This window comes from Dermacentor albipictus, chromosome 10, assembly GCF_038994185.2.
Source record: "Dermacentor albipictus isolate Rhodes 1998 colony chromosome 10, USDA_Dalb.pri_finalv2, whole genome shotgun sequence".
In the NCBI taxonomy this organism is placed as follows: domain Eukaryota; kingdom Metazoa; phylum Arthropoda; class Arachnida; order Ixodida; family Ixodidae; genus Dermacentor; species Dermacentor albipictus.
This window is the reverse complement of record NC_091830.1, coordinates 17913187-17936532: the sequence shown is the minus strand read 5'-3', so window position 1 is coordinate 17936532 and position 23346 is coordinate 17913187. Positions and strand designations below refer to the sequence as shown.

Here is a 23346-nt window from a genome sequence, read left to right as displayed (position 1 = left end):
AAGCTCTTAGCTCCGTAACTAAGTACTTAAGGCATTGCTACGAAGTTATTAAGCTCTTGAAAGTGAAACTACGTCATGATGATGATGATGATGACGTAGCTCCCAAGCTCTTAGCTCCGTAACTAAGTACTTAAGGCATTGCTACGAAGTTATTAAGCTCTTTAAAGTGAAAATGCTCGTCCACCGGAATGTGGGACGATGATACAGAGGAAACCCATAACGCTTTCTTAGAAAGAAAAAAAACATTGCCCTGGTCCGTGATTTGAATGCGGCCGCCAACGCCTACACTTTTCCTCCACCTTGAGGGCTACCACAGAATTGGTTTGCCATATTCAGTGCTCCACTGCTTCGAGTTGTCGACTGATTCGCCACCGTTCTGCAATCTAGTAGCCTTCTGGCTGACTCACATGGTAGAGTGACTACCCCAAAATGGCATTGGTCCCCGGTTCTCGTCCCAGACTGGGACGGATTTTTTCTTCAACTACGAAACTTGCTTTCTGAGGAACCTCTATGGGTTTTCTTTGTAGCTTCCTGCGACAGTCGAATTTTTCAATTTTTTCCCCTGCATGAACTTTCCTCCACCTCGCGAACTTCCGCGTAGAACTGAATTTACCTTATTACGCTCCCATATGCAGAAAACTCAAATTCAAGTGATACTGCATTTAAACGCCCGGTACCTTTCGCAGCTCAAAGATGCCTCGTATTCTAAGCATTCAGAAACTTTCAGAGTATTCAATGTAGATTAGCCCTGCTCTGCGTAAATGCCACCTGACGAATACCTCAGGCACTCCTTCCTGAAAGGCCTTCGCGTCAGGTGATTGCACTGTCGTCTCAAGAAAAGGGAAATCTTTAATGCATGTCCGGGTACGTAGCATTAGCGCTAAGTGTATAAAAGGCCAGAATGGACGCGAAACTCCGCATTAAACGTGGAATGCGATTACCGAAGCTGCATATAAGAATGGGGCGACGGAGAGTACCATTGAAACAACTTGGCTGTCTTCGTGGAGTTCGGGGGAGCGAATGGGCAGGTGTGAGCAAATTTCGTTAATTAATGACCGCGTTCGGGAGTTTGAAGAAGGAAGTTTTAATGAATGAAAGGTAGCATAGAAGACAAGTAAATGCAGGAAAAAGAAAGTTCTGAACTCGCAGCTGATACCGTTAAAGATAAGGAGGAGGAAGAAATGTCGCGCTTAATGGACCCACCATTAAAGAAGTTCGACGGAACGAAGAGAGCTCCGGAACGTTCCCGTGAAGTTACTGTGTGGTTTTCCTCGAGGGACTCGAAGTACCGCGTCGACGCAAAGTACACTGTAAAATAATTTACACCCCTAAGGGTTTTTTTCGGTGTCTATAACTAACCCCCTAGCACCCTTGAAAAAGCTGGGTTTTATAGGGAATTACACCCTTATGATGGTTATTCTATATTCCAATAACACCCTATCCCTTGAGGGTGTTTTGAACAACATATTACCCTTCGACCCATGGGGTGTAAGGGTGTGATCAGGAATATATTACCCCTTCACCTATCGGGTGTAATGAGCAATATAATAGCCCTTGAAGTACGGCATGTGGAAGCGGGTACATATGCACTTCATTGTTTGTTTCTAAGTCTACAGTTAGGCTAGCACACAGAAATGTTATGTATGGTGTGCATACAATAGGTAATGTGTTTACAAATGCACTGCATAGCAACTTTGAGAGAAAACACATTATCACTTGTGAGTGTTCTGCGTGAAATGGTCCAATTTATCACAGATACAGAGTGACTGCATGGAAGGTCATTTATTCTAGCCTCCTGTACAATATTTTGAGCTTGCACTATGCCTTGTGGTGACAAGTCTTGCGGCCGTTCTACATTGAAGAACAGTCTCATTCAAACCAAAGTTCCAGGGCACAGGCGAGGATGATGATGCCTTTTTGTAGCTCCATTCCAATGTCCTAAGGCGAGCCATCATAGATGAAGCCATTTCTTCATTGATCACTGTAGCCATCTGCTTCTTTTCTACCTGCAAAATGATTTGTTGCAATTTAATGTCAGGAAAAGTACACGAAACATGACTAACAGCACTTCCCTGCATCATTCACTTTAATATTTCAAGATCACATGAAGAGCAGGTTAAAGAAAACAAGCACAGATAGTGCTTACTTCCAGGAAATCGTTATTTCGAAAGAATAAGGCATTTAATCTGCCACATCATGAATGTAGGAGAGACAGGCTACACAACTATATGAGGGCAATTCAGAAATTATTGCCTCCAAGCCCACCACTTGGCCAATATTACAGCAAACATTTTGAACTTTTTATCATTGATGCACTTATGCTTAAGCTATCGAATGTCACTTGCCTCGCCTTCCTATCTCTTCTCGTACCAGAGTAATCGAGCAATTCATGGCATCCAGTGGTGACCTCCAGTTGAAACAACAGGCTGTAATTGAATTTCTGACTGTGGAAGGTTGTGCGCATATCAACATTCATGGCCATTTGACTGCAGTTTACAGGAATGCCTGTGTTGACGTCAGCACTGTGCAGAGGTGGGCAAGGACTGTGAAAAACCAAAATCCTACCACATCAAATCTCCCGGATCAGCACCGAAATGGATGGCCCACAATGGCTTCTGATGAGGGTCATGAACATCAGCAGATGAGTTTACTCGGTGCAATCGCAGGATCAAGCAACACCAGATTGCAACACTCGCCATTTCCATTGCCTCAGTAAACCACATCATTAAAGACCTGCGTTACAAGAAGACTTGCGCTTGTTGGGTGTCACGGTAACTGACGACTGACATGAAAAAGTCGAAGCATAGCCAACAAGTTCAATTCTTCTAACCCAGGAGTTTTTTAATTATGTGGTTCACTGAACCAATGGAAATAGCGAGTGTTGCTGCAATCTGGTGTTGCTTGATCCTACGATTGACCCGATTCAACTCGTCTGCCTGATGTTGATGATCCTCATAAGAAGCCATTGTGGGCTGTCCAGTTCGGTGCTGATCCTGGACATTTGATGCGGCTGGATTTTGATGTTTCTCAGTACTTGCCCACCTACGCACAGTGCTTATTTCAACACAGGCATCCCCGTAAACTGCTTTCAGATGGCAATGAATGTTGAAGGGCGCAGAACCATCCGCAGTGAGAAATTCAATTACAGCCCACTGTTTCAACCGGACATCACCACTGGATGCCATGCATTGCTCGATTACTTTGGAACGTGAAGAGATAGGAAGATGGGGCAAGTGACATTCTATAGCTTAAACGTCAGTGCATTAATGATAAAGAGCCAACATGTTTTCAGTACTACTGGTAAAGTAGTGGGTTGTGCATCAGTGCACAACCCATTTTTGTGCCTCAGTGCATAAAAGTACATTTTGTTAAAAAAGTAAGTGGAACAACAGTGCATTTTTCCGGCAAGTTTGATGGTGCATATCTCCAAACTGACGCCATTCTGGAAATCAATTCCAAGTAGATACACCTTGTAATCTCACTGGCTATGATTCGTAAATTACAATATGTGCCCCAGATATGTGGTGGCGCTGGCAAACACTCCCAGCGTTCTACTAGGAAGCATAAATAACCAAGTGATGGGGAAACGGCGCCCGCAGTAGCTCAATTGGTAAAGCATCTAACGCGTAATGCAAAGACGTGGGTTCGTTCCCCACCTGCAGCAAGCTGTTTTTTCATCCATTTCCATTTCCATTAATTTATCATTTCTTTATTTCATTTGTTAATCACAAGTAATTTACCCTAACTTGTCCTTGGTGTCAGTGTTTGCTGGCTTCTTAGGATATGATTAATAAACATCGGGTTTCTTGGTTAAGCCCCTTTCTTTTCGGTTATATTAGCTATAATGTAATTCATTCGAAAGATAATAAAATTTTTTAATTAGTTTAATATGTTTCGATTTCTTGTGCTAGATATATCTGCGTGTTTGAATATTCCTGCTCAAGGACTAGAATTATGCTATATGCAACAGGACTATATTTAAAAATTCCACAAGACTGAAAATCATCACCCTGCATAAAAACAGTGTGAATTTAAAAACAAGCTTCAGTGAACCTTATTGAATCAGCAAATGGCCAGTGTAACTAGTCTGATCATCCTGGAAATCTTTTGTAGCTTATAAGCATAGTGAATTTCAATTCCACATTTAGGAGTGCAAATTTTTCTAGAAGTCAGCTTTTTCTTTTTAACAGCTAGCATCCCTGCCAGTTTGCTTAAACATAATGTTGCATGACTTCAACAGTACTGCACAATCACTTTTTTCTGCTCACAGTGTCTAGTGATGTGTCTTTAGCAGCTGACATAATTAATGTTCATGCAGATAAACATCAGAAAACATTGCAATAACTGCCAAGAAAATGCAATCATGCGTTTTGTTTACAAAAGAGCATGTGCTCTACCTTTTGCCAGGTTTGTTTTTCGTGTCAGGCTAGAACGGAACTTGCACAAGAGGCACCTTTTGCATCCATGAAGATATTTTATGAGGTTATGGTGGTGTCGAAACATGACATCAACCATAACACTTTAAACTATTTTATGAAACAGGTATTTGTACAAAGATAGAAAAGGCACCAATTTTGAATTTATCACATTTGGTTTAGAGTACCATAGTATAGATGGCTCAACTAGTACAGGTACGCAAACGGGCTAGTTGGTATTGGTCGATGACGTTAGACAATGTGAACTCGACAAAGGATGGAGAAAGAGGCGATAGCATTTGTTCCATTTCTCGCCACTTTTGACATCCCTTGTACAAGTCTGCGCTGTCTGTCGAACATTATGGATCAACTAGTACAGCCTGAAAAAATATGTCATGAAAGAAAACTTGACTTTCAACCTCGACAATTCTGCTTGTTAGGTATTATGGTTTCTTTAGAACTTATTTCTTTATACAAAGTCAGACCCATCAAGTAAAGCTTACTGAGAAAGAAATGAAGAACAACGTCAACACCTCTCAAGGCACATGCATCAAAGGAGTCAGAGCATCATACACATTACCTTTAGGTGCAAGACTATTCTCTTTTTTAGGCAAACTGCGTTTCTAGTTTCTTAAAGCCTATATATTTATTTGCCACAGCTATGGGAAAATCACAAGGTGGAAAAGATGTGTTGGTGCAATTTCAACTATTATGTACAACAGCAAAAGGTAAAGCACAGGAAGTCTCAGTGCTCCTCTGTCTAAATGACATTCAGTTTCATTTGTCATGTCCACTCCTATCCTGATGGCAGCAGAAACAGGAAGACAGCAGCGTGGTTCAGAAAGTAGATGAAGGAGCTGATATCCTAGCTGACATAAAGAGTAAAAAAAGGGAGCTGGTCAGGCCATGTAGTGCAGACGTGAGACATCATTAACTAGCGCGAAAAAGACAACGGACGACAGCTAGAAGCACACAGGACAGAACCCTAAGCTTCAACTGAAATTTTGGCTACACAGAAACATAGGATTCAGGGGATGCGACCTCAACGCATGGAAGCAACATTTATCTTTCCTTTTCCCTGCCTGACACAGGAGGTATTGGAGCCAATCGATGGGCAGGTTCATTTCGAGATACGAACACTCTTTTTTGGCGAGAGCAAGGGAAGGGGTGCTTACACACTTATCACCCGCTTTTCGATGCAAAGTGCTTCGAATATTTTCATGTCGACCTGCCTCTAGAGCCGCGTGGGCAGATGAGTGCTTTGAAACTGCTCAGTGCATGAGCACTTACAGCAATGATTGGCCAGATGGCCACCAGCCATGACGGCTGCCCTATCTTTGTTCCCCCAAGCGGTCGTTTGAACACCGACCTGTTTGGCTTGAGGACACATAGGGCAGCTTTGAGTGCCTTGGTGGCTGGTGGCCACATGGCCAATCATCGCCATACGTGCTCATGCACCGAGCAGTTTCAAAGCAATCGTGTGCTCAGGCAGCTCCAGAAGCAGGTACATAGGGAAATATGCGAACCACTTTGCATCAAAAAAGTGGGGAATAGGTGTGTAAGCACCCGTCTCTGGCTCTTACCAAGAATGTTCGTAAGTGAAATTAACCTGTTCATAAATTTGTTCCGATAGCTCCTGTGTTGTTTCTGTCCGTCGACATTCTGTGCATTCCATGTTTCTGTGTAGCAAAAATTTCAGTTGAAGTCTAGACTTCTTTCTTATGTGCTTCTTGATGTTGTCTTTTTCATGCTAGTTATTGATGTCTCAAGTCTGCAATGAGCACCAACTAGCCCAAGTGCCTTCTTCAACCATGTAATGCATAGGGCAGATAACCGGTGGCACATTCGAGTTACAGAATGGATGCCAAGAGAAGAGAAGGGTAGTCAAGGACGGTAGAGAAGTAGACTACGATGAAGTCAACAAATTTTGCAGGCTTCACTTCGAATCAGCTAGCGCAAGACAGGGGTAATTGGAGCTCACTGGGGGAGGTCTTCATCCTCCGGTGAAAAAAATATGTAGGCCAATTGTGATGAAAAAAGTATACCTGTCGGGTCAGACGTCTTCACTGTCTTTTCAGCAACATGTAGGCCCAAGACAGCCAGTCGGTTCCCATGCAATTGCTTCATGCTGACTGCAACTGCATGGGCACAAGAAAACAACCCACCATTAATACCATTCGAGATTGACGACTCAATAAAAGAACCTCTCAAAACTGCAAATACAATTAAGCATTTACCAGCTTAATAAATACATATATAAAGGCCAAGAATAGTTACAATAACCATACACTTTATAATTAGACATTAAAATAAGGTAGTGAAGCGTACAATAACCGTAGGACGCTAAGTGCAATTCATTTCAGAAATACTGTTGACAACTGACAGGACGCCTTAGGCAGGGTTCAGTCACACAACAAGAAAACAAATAGTAGTAATAATAAGCACGCCTGCGTGAAACCAAGAAACGAGTACAAGGACGAGAAAAAAATTGATTAGGCTCGGTGTGCTTATTTATACAAAAAGATAAATTTATAAACAAATAGCGCAACCACGCATTCATCCGCAACAGCACGACAGCTTCTATAACAAACGAGCACAACTTAAAGCGATTGATAAGTACATAGCCGGGACGGTCGTGGTTCTTTTGTTTTGCATTAGTTCTAGTGATGAAACCACAAGCATTGCAAGCTGCCTGCGCCATTACCTACCACGGGACCTCCGACAAAAAAATAAAAAATAATAATAACAATTGAGTGAAAGTACACAAGCGACATTTAATACGGTTGTCACACTGCACACTTTTGGCCGCGATCGATCCTGACTGGAATCGAATTTCTGGACGCGTTTGGCCTCGTTGCACAATCGGTGGACGGGAGCCAATCGCGGTCGAAAATTTCGATCCAGAACGCGCTCAATCGTGCTCGAAAGTGGTCGTGTGACACCGGTATAAGTCTGCGCCCATCTTTGGTAACAGAAAGAACCAATTAGTCAAACCAAAGTATTATTTCCCTGCCTGCGCCGAATACTGACGCGTAGCAGTACTTAATTCTCTAAAACTTTAGTTGAGGACACGTGAACAATGAAACATTCATTTTTTTTTTTTCATTCATTCATAGGCTACGCCTGGAGTACATATACTACACTCGCATCCAACACACCTTGCGCTGTCCTTTAAATAAATTACGCGAAAATTACTACCACAGCGACGCACCATAAAAAACGCGACGCTGAACGTGGCTACGTACGTACCTTTTATATGAGCAGTTCATGCGCCTTGCTAAAGGCCCTCGGTTTGAAGGCGGAGCGGAGCGCTGTCACGATCTGTACTCTGGCCACGCCGTTTCGTTTACGTAGCGGATGGACCATGTTGACGATGCATTCCGCCGAAAAACAAAACGTCCACTTCATCACTGTTCAGGCCGAATGGAAGATGTTTTCTCCTTCGCCACGAATGACGGCCGTCGTAGGCGTAGTAAACACACTGTCACAAAGAAACACCGATGTCGTAGGCCGCTGGTGAACTTCTTTCTCACGCATAATCGCGTCGCCTTCACTCCGGACGCTCACTTCGCGTCGATGAGCACAAAAGTACATGAAAACAACGAGGTGGCACAACCTAAACGCAGCAAAAAACAATCTAATTACTCACAACTTCAAGAATGTCACGGAGAACACACACATGTGCTCCCGGCGGCCCGCCGCGAGACGCAGGAAATGACGTAGCGGCGATAGCGGCGACACCCGTCGGGGGAAGTTATTTCAATTTCGGTTTCGTTTTCAAGGCATAAAAACAAATATTTTTTTAAACTATGTGTGTGTATTACTTTCAAAGCTATTTATTTTACGCTACCTCTAAGCCATTTTCTGTGTTTACGGGTAGTTTCACTGGAAATTTATTTCCAGAAACATGGGCTGATATCAATACAAATGGGACAAAGGTGGGCTGGTAACTGCGTGTAAGTGATTTGTCGATGCTTTCTTTTTTGTTTGTTTGCTTGGACGTTCATTGGTAAAGAGACGTGGCCCTTCCTGATTGTATAAGATACAGAGGTACTTGTGAGTTTGTCTTTTCTTTTATGCACAGAGAAACAGAGAGAGAAAAAAAGCTTTAATTGACATTTTCAAGAAGTTCACAATGCTCATATTTCTGAACTGGAGTGCTCACTCAAATTTTAAATAGCTTGGATTAACGGCAGATATAAAAGTACTTGCATAATAGCTTTCTAAACGTATAGGCGACACCACGAAATTTCACATGTGCAGAATTACACGAAAACCTTAAGTTTCCAAGTACGAAAAGTCTTTCTTTGCCTGCTGTCGTGAAAGTGCAACCGAAGCGAATCCAGATCTCGGGGTTTTTTTTTCTTTGTTTTTATGAGCGGGTGAGCGAGTAGGGCCTATGACCGCTCAAAAGAAAGAACAAATATAACAACGATTCCCCTCTGGTGGACAGCACCGTGAGTTGTCGTTGTCATAATCTGATGTCGGTCTTTGTCTTACTGCAGTTGCTTATAATAGCAGTTTGACGGGTAATGAGGAAGATATATTCAAAATCGAGGTATTTTGTGCATGCGGTAGACAAGTCATTTTCGACCCAACTACGCTCGCCCTCAAACTACCACGAGCAGAGCAATTTAGTATTGTTCCCATTCAATAGCTGTGCCTATACCATCGCCGAACCCCTTTGCTCGGCGAGGGTGCAGCTGTGGTAAAGGCTATTGAATGACAACAACAATTTCCTGGCAAAGTGTGGGAACTGTGATGACATTTCGTCTGGGTGTTGGCTTTAAGCATTCTCTTGTCTCCCCTTAGTACCATACTGTCTCTCCTCTGCGCTGTTGCATGTGAGTACAAAAAAGTAAGTGCTGCACCTTCTGCACTACTTTTGCGGTGGGTGGTGGTGGGCAGAAGGGGGCTAACGCGTAATTAGTCTTCCAGAGGGCATTGTGTCGATGGCCAGGGTGTTTCAGTGGGCATTGTGACGGCCAAAGAGGTCCAAAGAGTATTGTAGCGATGCCCACGAAGTTCTCGCTAAAAGGACTCGCACACGCCTTCCCCGCGTCCCTCTCATGTTCATTATGCACGCTCTCAAACCACCCACCGACGCGGCTGGCAAGCCAGTGACAGCAGCAGCAGCAGAATTGGAAAAAGTGAGGGAGGAGGCATAGAAAGCTTCGCTTTAAAATCTGGCGGAGCGCCCCTGTGCACGCTGTAACCTGCAATCCAGAGCTGTGGTGTTTTGAGAAAATTCAATTTCATTCTGCAAAGTATTTCTTCACCGTATTCAGCATGTGCACCTGTCCTACCCGTCTCGCGAGGGGAGACGGGCGAGTCTCGCGCAGGTCTACATATGCCAAGACATCGCGAACGTACTTGGCAGGTGGGCAGTAGCGCGCACACTTGAAAAATGCCTCACCACTGTTCCGTGAACAAAGATGGGTCTGCGAATGCCCCGCCAATTTCTGGAATCTCGTTATATCTACAATTATTGGCTTGATATCCTATTCATGCATGCAATAATACTGTCTCCAATTTGGGAGGGGAAATATTTCAGTAAATACCGTTGTAGTCGGTGTTGTAAATACTTTATGCATCGCAAGTTGTACGTTGGTTCTCTATACTTTCTTAGATTTTTCTCCCTTTCTTTTTGAGCGCTCCATTCAGGCAGCTGTTTGTAAGCCAGTAGAACGTTCCTTTACTATACAACTACAAACTTAATAGTTTCTTTTTGTACAGCCAGCTTCGTAAATTGACGCAGACGCGAAGCCATGAGCGTTTTGCACGGCTCTTTCTGCAGATGCTGCTTGAGCAAAGCATTGTGGTGGGTGAGAAGGCTCAAGTTTGCCAACGAACCTACCTTGTTTATAAACTTGAGAGAAGCAGAACGAATTGGGGTTATTGATTCGGCGAAAGAATGTCAGGTGGGGTCAAAGCTTCTCGAATCGGCGTATCTTTTGTCCGCGTATGGTTCGTCGCACCCTTTTCTGCCTGTTTTGTCATGCTTGAAAGAAACCTAGACGACCGCATTGCTTTAGAGCAATTGTGGCGCGTCCAGCTGCATGCTGTCACGTGGCCTATTCATTTTGCTAGATTCCTGGCGGCCCAAATGCAAGAGCTGCACTAGTTCTGCCTTGCTGAAAACATTTTGAACATTTTTCTTTTGGTTAAGTATTCAATACTAGAAAAGTAGGTGCGCGCTTTTGGATTCCGCGGAATTTGTGCGTGACGACATTTAGGAACTGTGTGCCACCTAGAACACTGTGACATAATAGGTAGTAGTGCTTCAGCAACAGGTTTTTCCCAGGACATATTTAAAATGGCTTATCAAAACAGACAGTGAAACGGAGGGGGACTCTCTTCAGGAGTTTTGTCGGCTTTGAAAGCCCGACATGTCTCGGGGGGGAAGGGCTTGGGGTAAGGCAGGGCCCATTTCTGGATCCGCCACTGGTTTTTAGTGCCGTGGGACACGCCGTCTCTTCGTGCAATTGTATGTTTGTGAATGTGATAAAAACAAACAAAAACACCCTTGCACCCACCCCCAATATTCTTAGTCAGTGCACCCTTTCGGTGGGTAAAAGGGTGTTATGGCATCTAGAACTGCCCTATGCTTCGCAAAAAGTCATGATGATGGGATGTTTCTTGAATGAAAACACCCTTCAAGGGTGTTATGATTCGCAATTCTCACCATCAAGGGTGTAAATTATTTTACTGTGTAAGGACAGTTTTCTCCGCTCGGTGACCCGTTAAGCAGCCGGTATAGGCAAGTTGTTAAGCGCACAAGCCAAAATAAACAAGACTGAAAAGGAAAAGGTAAACTGTCGCGAATTCACCTGCACACACACACACACACACACACGTATATATATATATATATATATATATATATATATATATATATATATATGAGAGAGAGAGAGAGAGAATAGTTATTACCCGCTGGTTTCCAATTTTTCGCCATGTGGTGGCTAAACCTTTTTGGCAGGTACCCCATTTATAGCCCTGCGGCCAAGTAAGATCCCTTTGTGAGCCGGCTAGTAGTCCTCCAGGCCACTCGGAACTGGCCCGGCTTCCTTCACTTCAACGTCGTCGCCTGCCTCGGCCAACTGCTACACCGTTAGTCGAACAGATTCAGCCGCGCCGTCCTTTCCCTATCGCCTTTTGCTAGGTAGACTGCACGATCCCGCCGCAACGCACTCAGTAGCGCTGGCACCTACTGCACGCACGCGCGGACTAAAAAAACAAAAAAAAACAAAAAAAACAACGCCAAATAAACAAACACAGACGAAGCCATCCACTGTATTGCGAGGCGCTCAAGTCACGGTACTTTCCGCCCGGTCCAATTGGAACTCGCGTCCCGGAGCTCCCATTACAGCTTCAGAAAAATCTGCTCGCCTTCTTAGCAGTGGTTGGTTCTCTCAGGAGGGAATGGAAAGGGGGAGGGGGGGGGAGAGGGAGCCTATGGCCACCGTCTTAGGCTCGAAGTCGCTCGGCGTCTCCCGACTCGGAAAGAAACTCTTGTCAGACTTAATATTTTATCTCCGCGAGGCTTAGCGGTTGATTGAGCAGCAGGAATTAAGTGTGCACCATTCGCCTTCACCGTGTCTCTGCCTATCTCTTTCTTTTTACTTGTCTTTTTCCTGTTTGTTTTTTAATCTCTTTCGCTCACTTCATCTTTATACCACAGTAAGGCAAAGGGACACTGTGTGGGTACCAAGGGTGGGATTAGAAGAGCCGAGTATTTTATTTCGCTTTTGCTATCTTAGCTTTCTTAGGTTTTGGCGGTGTTTCTGTGGCTCGGTTCCGTGTGGTCCCTTCTATCTGTCCTGCCCAATTGATCTCAAGGACTCTCTTTTTCTGGAGAGCGTGCTTCTTGCTATTCTATTTGCCTTCGTCGATGCTATGGCGTTTGGTCTAGCTGGCTATTCGAGGCTTCCTTACGCTTCTCTCGGTTTCGTTTTGTCTTAGGTGGTTTCTTGGGACCAGCTCCCTAATTCCAGCCGGAAGAGAACCGGAAAAAATGCTCTCCAGCCTAAATGTCAGCCCTCGTTACGGCAGAAGATGGGAAGAGGATCCCGTCTCAAGAGTTTACGTTCCGGCAGCTTTTATGTTTTCGTTCGCCTTGGTTTTGTCAGCTAAAGCATTTTTCCTATCAAAGCTAGTCAGGTGTCAGGGGCTTCTCACCACGCCTGAAAGTGTCGGTGTTACTATAGACAGCAGCCCGTAAACAAATTGCTAGCGTTTTTATGAGACGTGACACAAGAGGGACAACGGTTAATTGACCAGCCAAGTTCAACGCGTCAAAGCAGTTTCTTTTTCATGAGGGACGCCCTCTCACAACGATGTGGAATAATTTGACCAACCTGGGGTGCTTGTATTAGTGCTGTGCACATATAAGCAGTGTGACATTCATAAAACTGAATATCTTCAAAGGAAAGCCTTTCTTGTATATTTGCAATAATTACGATCGGAATTTTTCACTCCCGTTTACCCTGACACACATGAATGTGCTATTACTACGCACTTGGTGGCACGTTGATACTACGAAACAGCTGAAACCTAATATTCACTGAGCTTGTCGTCTATCTGGCTTACCTCGCATTTGTCAGTGATTGTTTCATCTAGAAGATGTCGTACGCTGAACCTCAAGAATTCCCTCAAGAATTGAACCTCATTCCCTCAAGAATTGAACCTCACGCACTAACATCTTCAAACACACTTTGTGCTACAAGTTGTCAAATGTAGGGGCACCATGCCCTGGCAACGTTCGTGAATTATCACGCGATTCATCACTTGAGCTGTCAATGTCGAATTATTTGTTAGCACTTTTGTTATACTATGTACCCACTGTAATGCAATCGCTCATGTTTGATTTTACTGGAATGCTCCTTTATTTTTTCTTTTGTACTTGTGCATACCGACTCCTGCGACAGATCTCAATGAGGCTGCAGCAGTTGAAGATGAATGAAACAAAATAATACATGTAACGGGAGTTAGCTGTTCCTGACCTTGTTAGCCATTATTTGTTAGTATTCGCTTGTTTAACGACGCCAAGGGCGCAGCAGGATTTGTTAAGCGTTATCACGTGCGTCGAGTGTGTAATTCTTTGGATGTAGCTCTCAAAGTACGCGTGTTTGCATTGAGATGTGGTGATCCACGCTGTAGTTATAGCAGTTGCACGTTTACCAAACCTGCTGGATGATGAACCGTTCAGTGTCAAAGGGGTCTGAGCTCAGGCTCAGCCAAGAAATCAATAAACCATGCAGTCGATTCCAACTAATGGACACCTTGCGCATTTTGGCAGTAGCTAGATAATCCTTCGGCTACGGCTCTAATTTGCAGAAATTGCTCCAAGAGAAACTTTTCTATCAATAGTTATCCTGGCTTTGTTTTGCCATATATATATATATATATATATATATATATATATATATATATATATATATATATATATATATATATATATATATATATATATATATATAATATGCTCTTCTTGACTATGGTCCTACTTGATATAACTTAAATCGATGGTGAAAGAGCAACTCAAGCTAGCTGTTTCCTTTTGTTTAAATAACGAGGGATGTTCAGCGCTATTCAGTACGAAATCTTTATCATATTGTTCCTTTTTCCACACGAGATTTACGCATATTTCTTCTTTATTTCTTTTTTTTTCTCTTTTTCTTTCTCTCTTTTGCTTGTTTGTTTGTTCATTCACCTTTGACACATTTCCATCCCTATAACACGCGATGGCGTCACTCTGTTCGTAGTGTTGCAAGTAAAACGCAGAGCTTCGAAAATCACGTTCCCTTCGGAGAGTTTTCAAACCGCCAAGCGTGCAGTGCCCGTGAAGATGGATGACCCTTGACAAAATGTAGGCGGAGGAACGTTTATGGGTTGCTCTCGGCGCCCGCCTACACGCACCTATAGCGCCGGGACCGGCTACTGCGCCTTGGCCACCAAAAACAGTGCGTGGTGCTTGCAAATGGATTCGAATTGCACGGCGAACTCCCGCTTGAAAAATTTTGTGGAATAAAGAATAAGAATTGCCTTTTCTTTTTTACGGCTTGTGGCAAACATCCCGAAAACAATGATGACCCCATTCTCGTGGTCATCATAATAACTGACGCCCGACAGCAGTGCCGGCAAACAAAAGAAGCGCTTTATCGCAAGATGGCGTTCTATAAATAGTTGCAGTGCGTTTTTATCGCACCTCAAGGTGGTCGACGCGGAAGCGGTGCATGTCCCGCTGTTTCGCAGGCACGTCCCCGCATGACGTCACTTAGCGCGACATCGCAGCAATTATCATTGCCACATTCAAAACTGAACAGGGCTCAGGCAGTCTCACTGCGCTCATTGCAAACAGGTACATATCCCACACCGTACACCATTCATAAAATATATCCAGAGAGGGAGACTAGGATGGACTGCAACGATTGTAATGGCATCATTGGAATCAGACATATGCTGGCAGGGTGCCCCGCGACTCTCCCCAACCTCATTGAAGAATGGACACAATGGGAGAAAAGGATTCAAAGCCCATTGTTTCAGGACCAACTAAGGGCCGTCCAGAGGGCCCATGATGTCGCTGAAAGGCTTGGCCTCACAGTGCCAACGGGGGAGCGGCCCGCCTTAACTGAAGAAGTCGAGCCTCCGGACCTCATTCCAATAAATGTTTTCACACACACACACACCGGTGAAGACTGTTTTCCTTCGTTGTAATAATGCGAACTGCATTCTTGGCATTGGCAGACGAGTTTTCTTTCCGACTATCTAGCTATCCAACTAGCCCGCCGAAACTGTAAGGCAGGTCCGGAAGATAGCGAAGCCCAAAAATATGTGAGGCCAATTCAGAAGGCAGCGCAATATAAAGAAATGTGGACGCTTCAAGTCCGCCCGTGTCGCTCTTCAGTGAGCGTATTTGTCGCCACTTGGAGCCACCGAGTATTCGCGAACTTCAGGGTGGTGCCACCAGAAGGCGCAACGTGTCCAGGGGGAAGCTCAAGATAGGAGTCCGACACCCCCCATATATGAAGCGTATTCGCACACTTGGAAAGCCATCGTAGTTCTGTCCTAAATTTTCTTCGAATAACTGCGTGCGTGCGTGTGCGTGTGTGCGTGTGTGCGTGCGTGCGTGCGTGCGTGCGTGCGCGCGCGTGTGTGTGTGTGTGCGTGTGTGCGTGCGTGCGCGCGTGTGTGTGTGTGTGTGTGTGTGTGTGTGTGTGTGTGTGTGTGTGTGTGTGCGCGCGCGCGCGCGCGCGTGCTCGCCCCACGAGGAGCCATTGGATGCAACACAATTTTGTCATATCGTGTCATGCTTCGCCTGCTGCACCTGGTCGCCAACGTTCAGCTATATGGACCAAATGACTGCACAGGCGCATGAATGCGTGTGCGAACTCAACTTGAATATACGTTACGTACGCAATCACTTAAATATTCCGTGAGTAATTTCCACTTTAAGGTCACAAGTGTTGGGAGGGCGTCCATTGTCAGGAAACCTTTTGAATAATTGAGGGTTGCGGAGCAATATCTTCCGCTTTGCGTATTGCCGAGGCACCCATGTCCCTGGAAGCAACAAAGAGAAACCCGTTGCAGCAATTAGCGGCTGTGCAATTAACAGAGTTCAGTGTGTGGTCATTGTCCGTGCGGTCGAAAGTGTGCTTTCAACAGACTCGAGGCTCAACGTACATTTCAGAACACTTACTTAAATCCTCCGAATTCTATGCAACACAAAGGAGTTTTTATGCATTACAAGCAGTAAACAGGGCTGTTGTCTGTGTCTGTCTCTTTGCTGTGTTGTTTAGCGCTGTTTACACCTCGTAATCACGAACCAGCCAGCCGAAATGCGTGCTCTTCTGCAGTTTTTATGCAATTGAGTTACGCGTTTCTTTGGTTTTTTTTAATGTGGTTTTCAAGTCACTGCCCTAGTCTAGCCTTTCGCAGGTTTTGAGAAGAGCACGGTGCGCCCAGTTAATCAGGGATTATCTACGCTCTTGATGCAAATGATAACGGAGTGGTTTTCAGCATCAGAACAGCGATAATAAAACTGATGGGTCCCTCAGAAAACGGGAAACTGGGCTGAAGCACGGCCCGAACTGTGCCATTGTTTGGCAACTTTCCGGGCAGATAATTTATGCAGTGGTGCCGTGGCAGAACTTGACATAAAGCTTCTGTCACTGTTTTCTTATCTTTTTCGTATCTTTTTTTTTTCTCCGTGACTCTCGGCTTCCGATAAGCCGTTTGTTCATGAAAGAGGCCAGGAATGTAGCGGTTTTCGCCGTACGCTCGTTTCACTTTTCCGACGCACTCTGTTACAACGTAATTGCATTATCTCAACTACATCGGTGTGCTTCTCTTTATTGCTTCACTGCCGCAGCCACCACGAATACAAGTAACGATAAAAATTACGCCAAGAAATTGCTGAAAAATAAAAGGTCGAAGACCCTGACTTTATACGCAGACGAAAATCTTTTTTTAGCAGAAGCTTACTTGTTATATAGCTAGCTTCTTACTCGGATGCTACAATATAATTTCATTGTTTTCTGTTATGTTCCTTTTTTTTTGCAATTGCCTGGCACGAAGCTGCGAGTCCCCGCTACCTCACGGATGGTTTCCGGCGCGACCGAGAAGAGAATAGGAGTGGATGAAATTACGCTTACAAACTGCGGCCCCGGATTGGATAGCTAGCCATCTCTCGATTAATTCAATCTAGTGTGTCCCGAATCCTTGTAACGCTAAGTCATCAAATCAGCGTTTTTTTTTAAACTTCCACCGATGATGCGGTTGCATAACTGATGGCTCAATGTAATCTTCTTTAGTGGTCAGGCTGCCGTTCCACCGAAGTGAAGGAAGTAATTTTTAGCTCAGGCATATATGTTTCTTCTCGTCATATCGTGATACGTTGCTTCGTATAGTTATCTTGCTGGCGCCCGTGTCTTTGGCGGTACACATAGCCACTGTGAGAACTGTCAGGTGCGTTGACCTGTAAAGAAATGCTATAACCTTTTTTTCTTTAAGCCACTTATTGCGATTCTCTGGTCAATGATAACTTTATTAATGAACTCTTCACAAGTGGGAAAATGTGTTTTTAACGAACTCTCAGTAGCACCAAAGAAACTAAACTCGTACCCTCGTTAAAGAGAGAGAGAGAGAGAGCTAGCACAGGAAAGGCAGGGAGGTCAACCAGACGAGCACCCGGTTTGCTACCCTACACCGGGGGTGGGGGAAAGGGGAATAGAAAGAGGAAAAAAGGGAAAACATGACAATTTTGCAATTCGAGCTAGGAGCCTACACGCGAATCTTCGCATGTAGGCTGCCCAATTCGAAAAGTGCGTCAGCATTCCTCGTGAAGACTTTATTCAATTTATGCTAACGGGCTGTGCGAATTATACTCGCAAGAAAAATTCGACATGGTTACCCCATCCTGCTGGAAAAATTATACCTCGAGCTGTAAAATGCCTGTAATTGGTTGTAAACGGTCAAGTACTTGGTGTGAAAAGCATCGGACCGTATGTACTGGGGGAAAAAAACTAATATGGGGTTTAGGGCGACCGCGCCCTTTGTAACACGTCATCACTTTCGGAGGTGTGTGCAGAAATAAAAATGGCCTAAATTTTTTTACGCATTTAGGTGGCAATCATGAATCCCGTTTTGCTGGATATCTGATCCTTATTCATCCCGTTAGAATAGAAACTCGTGTCACTAGAGTCACAAAGTGTTTGGTACCATAATCGGTACCATAAATGGTTAACCTCACTCATGTCCCTACAGTTACGAGGTGTCTGAAACCACAACATCTACTATCTACCGAGACCAACCTGATTCGGTAGCAACATCTCTTGCACCAAATAATTGCGCGTGACTGGCATTCGGTGAAGAGCTGTTCTGAAGAGCATTTCTTAGACATGGAAACTTCAACTCACCAGCCTTCTAGATAACAGAATCCTAGAGACGCATTGGTAATGGAACCTTTGATTTTCATGTTTGTGCAATTTCTGCGCATTACAGTTTATTATAATATTATTTTACGACAGTCATATCGACACAGTTGCCATTGATTTATTCGATATTTGCCAAAAAATAAGTTACCACATGAACAGCCGCAAATAATATGAAAGGCTATATACGTGTCATAGAGAACAGAGTTTCACCCTTGAATTACTTATAATGGAAATAGGCTCAGAGAGGTGGTCTATACAGTCATGGAAGCATTTTATTTGTCACCAAGGGGCTTTGACTAAGCTTTAATCGATTGAAGGAGAACTGCTACAATTGGCCGCTGTACCTCTAAGGATATTCGAGTATGTGCATGTATGTGCTGTTCAATTTCGGCAGAATATAGAAGCTAGAACAGGGAATGTTTTTAAGTATACGAAACAGTAGAAGAAAATGAAAAGCTATAAGATTGATAGGCGGGCTAGTTGGTTTGACTTTATCGTGGAAAGTTTTAATTGAGATTCCGTGTCCTTTTCTTGTTGTCGTCGTTTAATGTGCGCAAAACTTTGCACAATCAGATTGAAAATGTCGGAGCCACTATTTACGATGTGACTGCATCTGAAGGCAGAAGCAGGTTTATAATAACCCACTTTCGCAAACAATTAGCTCATCCTGTAACTTTCCTCCTGCTCCTCAATCTTCGAAAGTTGATTCTTGCATTTTTCTGTTCTCGCTCGTTCGGTAATGTCTTAGCATTCCCTAAATCCCCCAACACTTTTCCGTCACTTTCCTAACCCCACGCCGGCCTTGAGACCCATCGCGAGAACCTCAAGTCTCTACGCTACTACTACCACTACGCCCCATGCTTTCCGTCTAATTTGCCTACCTTTCTTTAATAACCCGAGATACTCTCCCGGCCTCCCAACTTTCCCTTACGCAACCGCTGCAACGACCCCCGAAACCCTCCATCATCAACTCTGCAACCCAGTAGGCAGGCATTCGCGAATCCCTCTCCCACTCCCAACTCCCAGTATCCCCACACGTTCCCAGCCCTCGCCCGAGAGCGCCTCCTCCCCTTCCACGGACTTCATCCAACCTCGGGAATCGCTCCCTCCTGCAACCCAGCACTGCCTTCACCTGCAAAGAATGGCCAGATAATTAGGCCTCGCCGTGGGGTTTCCACGCTCGGTGAGCACTTCAACCTGCCTTTTCCCGGCGGCGTTTCTTCCCCCACGCGACGTTACCAGGGCGCCCTCTGGCGGCGGCGACGGGAACGAAAAAGGAACGCAAGCACGGGGGGGGGGGGGGAGTGCCAGGCTGCCGAGGGATAAAAAAAGGAGTGGAGGCCATTACGGTCGCCGGCGCTAATGAGATCGGCACCAGGCAGCGACGAGCTATGGCAGCGGGGCGAAATCGCTAACGCCAGCAGCACCACCAGCGGCAGCTGCAGCTGCTGCTCCTCGAATGAGCCGAAACACGTGACTCACAATGACAATTTGCAATCAACCATACACTACGCCGCCACGGTATAGTAAGGGGTTGGGGATAGCAGCCGGGGGGGGGGGGGGGTGCGTGAACTCTCGCTGCGTCATTTCCAGCTTCTCGGAGCGTCTCGGAGGGCAAGGGCGCGATGCAAGTGGCGAGAGTGAATGAGAGAAGGATGATAACTAAAGATAGCAAAAAAAGGGAGTTCTCTCCGGGATAATTTCTCCCAGGCGACCCCGTGGACACCTGCGTTTTGGGTTTCGCAGCCACGATATAAGAGCATTCCGCCCCCCTCTGTTTTTTTCTTCTCGTTGTTGCTTCTTGGAATGGTGTGTGTTGTTTTTTATTTGTGGGGTTCCTTCTCTCGGCTTCTTCTGTTGCTGCTGGCACTCCTTTCACTCTGCACGAAGTGTATCGAAATGCCCTTGAGGGAAGACTTATCCCGCCCCGGAAGCTTGACAGCTTTCAGTTCTTGCTCCCCCAGGTGGCCACTACGGGTGTTTCTCGCATGCCTAGGGGGTGCTCTGCGGCGCACGACTCCCCTCGCTCTACTTATGGGATGGGTTTTGCGGCCACACGTAGCCGTCGCCCGGACCTTGCGTGTCCTTGGTGGTTGATACGCTAGAAACGGCCGGTTACCCGGTAGGGTTACCATGCTGCCCATACTGCAGGGACTTGATCGAGCTGAACCAGGTGCGCTAGGCAGCGTAAAGTGTGACTCAACAGTTCTGACGAAGCTGTACCAACGCACATCATTGATGCGCTAACGAAATATCAAAGCATAACAACGAGCATGTGAAGTATGGGGAAGCATATATATATATATATATATATATATATATATATATATATATATATATATATATATATATACGACGCCCGCGTAATGCGGAGGTTGTGGGTTCACCTCCCACCCGCGACAAGTTATTTTTCCGTCCAGTTTATTTTCCCTTTCATTCATTATTGTCTACATTTCCATTTCAACTGCAGCTAATTTCCCCAGTTGCATTCCTTGGCTGCGTTGTCTGTTAGCTTTATAGTCATATATATGTGTATGTATATATATATATTTATATATATATATATATATATATATATATATATATATAGCTGCGCTCACCGGCACACTTTGCAATGTGTTTAACGCTGCTTTATTGATGGATCCGGTGCCTGGAAGAGGCGCGACTTACTGTTGGCGCATTTCTCTCGAATTTACCGCTAAATCGCCTCTGAAATATTTCGTTACTGCTTGTTTTCTCTCTCCTGCTGCTTAACTGAAGAACTATATTTTTATATTAGTTACAACCTGGAGATTGAGCAGGTGGGTAATTATTATCGTACTAAAGAAACACGGAAAGTACCGAAACACAATTGAATTTTTTTTTCTCAAGTGAAATGCAGAGCTTTCTGCTGACACATGCAGTTGAAGAGCGACCTGCCATGCAGTGGCGCAGCCAGAAATTTCGTTTGGTGTGGGCGGGGAGGGTGGTAGAGGGGGGCGTGACGTTGAAGCTTTGCCTTCTCCTTATATAATTAGTCGAGGGATCAAATACATGAATAATAACTGTATTGTCATTGCCAAAGATGCTGCAAACAAAAATATGGAATGCTACGCAATGTAAAGACGAGTAAACTAAGTATTTGTTCATGAAAGAATATATTCGTATGTCCCAGAAATTGTGTCAGATATAACGGATATCAATGCTTCTATGTTTTTGTCTATTTAACAAGTAAAGAAAATATCACACGAATTTAAGAGCTGTCACTTCGAAACCAGCACATCAGCTATGCATGTCACTGGCATGAAAAGTATAAAGGCCATGAAATGAACAAGTTCAAAACAAATATTTTAATGAAACTTTGTCATTCAAGATCCTTGTTTGCATTTTTGTACATATGCGACGGTCGTGGAAAAATTTCTATTTCTTTGTTTTTCGTTCCAATGTATTGCACAGGAGCAGCTGTCACCGGTCGTGTGTCGTGAGTAATTGCACCGAAATTATAGTCGCAACAGGGAGCACATATAAAAAGCAGGAGTTCTGCAAAATATACATTATAAATGCGAAGCCACAATGAAATATACAAATGCGAACATACAGCTTCATAAAGGGCAAATAAATTCCACTGGAAACAAAGTTCACTGCATGTATACACAAAACCTGGCAGCAAGATATTTAAATATAGGTGTAACTCTCCAACCAGGCATGCACCTAAGATTTTTTTGCCGGAGGGGGGGGGGGGGGAGGGCGGTGAAGATGTTATCGATGTGGAGATGCAGCGCGCGGTGAAGATGTTATCGCCCTTGTACTTCAAACGGAACATGACAGTGACAGCGATGGCCGGAATGCGCCTGGAGTGTCCATATAATTGTTGTCGCAATAATATAATAAGAGAATCCGGCAGCTGAAGCATCCCATGGCCCATTACTTTGCGCAAAAGAAATAACAAAATAGAGCTTTCACCATGCGACAGATTGCTGCGCCGCAGCAATGACTCTTTCGTTATTTGTGGGGCGGGGTCACCGAAATAAAATAAAAACGAAAAGGAAATCATGTTGGCCGCAATCGAATGCCTACTTTGGGCGCGAAATGTGGCCAGTGAAGGAATATCGAAGAAAGCGTGAGACGCTTTGTCCGCAGAGAACCATGCGCATACTGCTCGGTATCCTACGCCGGCGAGACAAAAGACTTTTCGGAGAGGTTGTGACAACATCGAAGTAAAGGTGATGCCCCTAGGCGAATGCGTTGCAATAGCCATGGCGGCGAGCAACCGTTGTTTCTCTTTCTGGTCGGCTCTCCAGAAAGCGCCCAAAACTGTCGGGCCAAAATCCACTCCTCCAGAGAAAAGCGAATGCGCACAGAAGTGCGCCGCGCGGTGGTCGGGGCAACACGAGAAAAACGCATGTGCTCTGGTTGGCTGTGGCAGCTTGGGGATAAGGTAGCGAGAACAAAAAAAAAAAAAAAAAAATAGGCTCAGTGTGTCCTCGTGAATAAAAGTCAAGCTAGAACAAATAAATAAGAAGTAGTTACTTTTGCGTGCTTTAGTGTCTTGACATGAATGCTTTGGGGTGGGTGAAAAAAAAAAGTTGATATTCTTTTCTGTGACGTGACGCACAAATGAACCACCATAACGCTTCGTCTCATCGCACCTCGCTGCGTGCTTTGTCAACTTGTCTGATAGAGTGTAGATTTGACTTATCACGTTGTATGGTCCCATGGACGAATGCAGAAACATTAATGCACCTTTGGCGTTAAATGTTTATGGAAACATTACACCCACAAAGTTACGGAACTGAAAATCTTAAGCACGACTTTGGACATGTCAATGCACTTTCACATCAAAAGTTAAGAGCTTTATACCCATAAAGGTTCGGAATTGAAATTCATGCGCTCCGTAGATTACGTGGCCTCCGCGAGATGGCGCGACGAGCCCGCTCGCCATCAAAACGTCCTTGAAACTTTGCTCGGATGGGGCTCCTTGCGTTATGTGACTCCAGGTGCATCGGAACTGCCAT

The 23346-nt window shown here is 44.7% G+C and overlaps 1 protein-coding gene and 1 long non-coding RNA gene across 3 annotated transcripts in view; one reads left to right on the top strand and one right to left on the bottom strand.

Annotated features, from left to right (window-relative positions):
- LOC135911500 (eye-specific diacylglycerol kinase-like) overlaps nt 1-23346 on the top strand; it is a 481563-nt gene that overhangs the window by 49106 nt on the left and 409111 nt on the right. The gene's annotated exons all lie outside the window — the stretch shown is intronic.
- LOC139050724 (uncharacterized) lies at nt 1784-8193 on the bottom strand. Its single transcript, XR_011509051.1, has 3 exons — nt 7665-8193; nt 6461-6553; nt 1784-2006 (listed from the first exon to the last, which is right to left on the bottom strand). It is a non-coding gene; the product is annotated as an uncharacterized lncRNA (long non-coding RNA).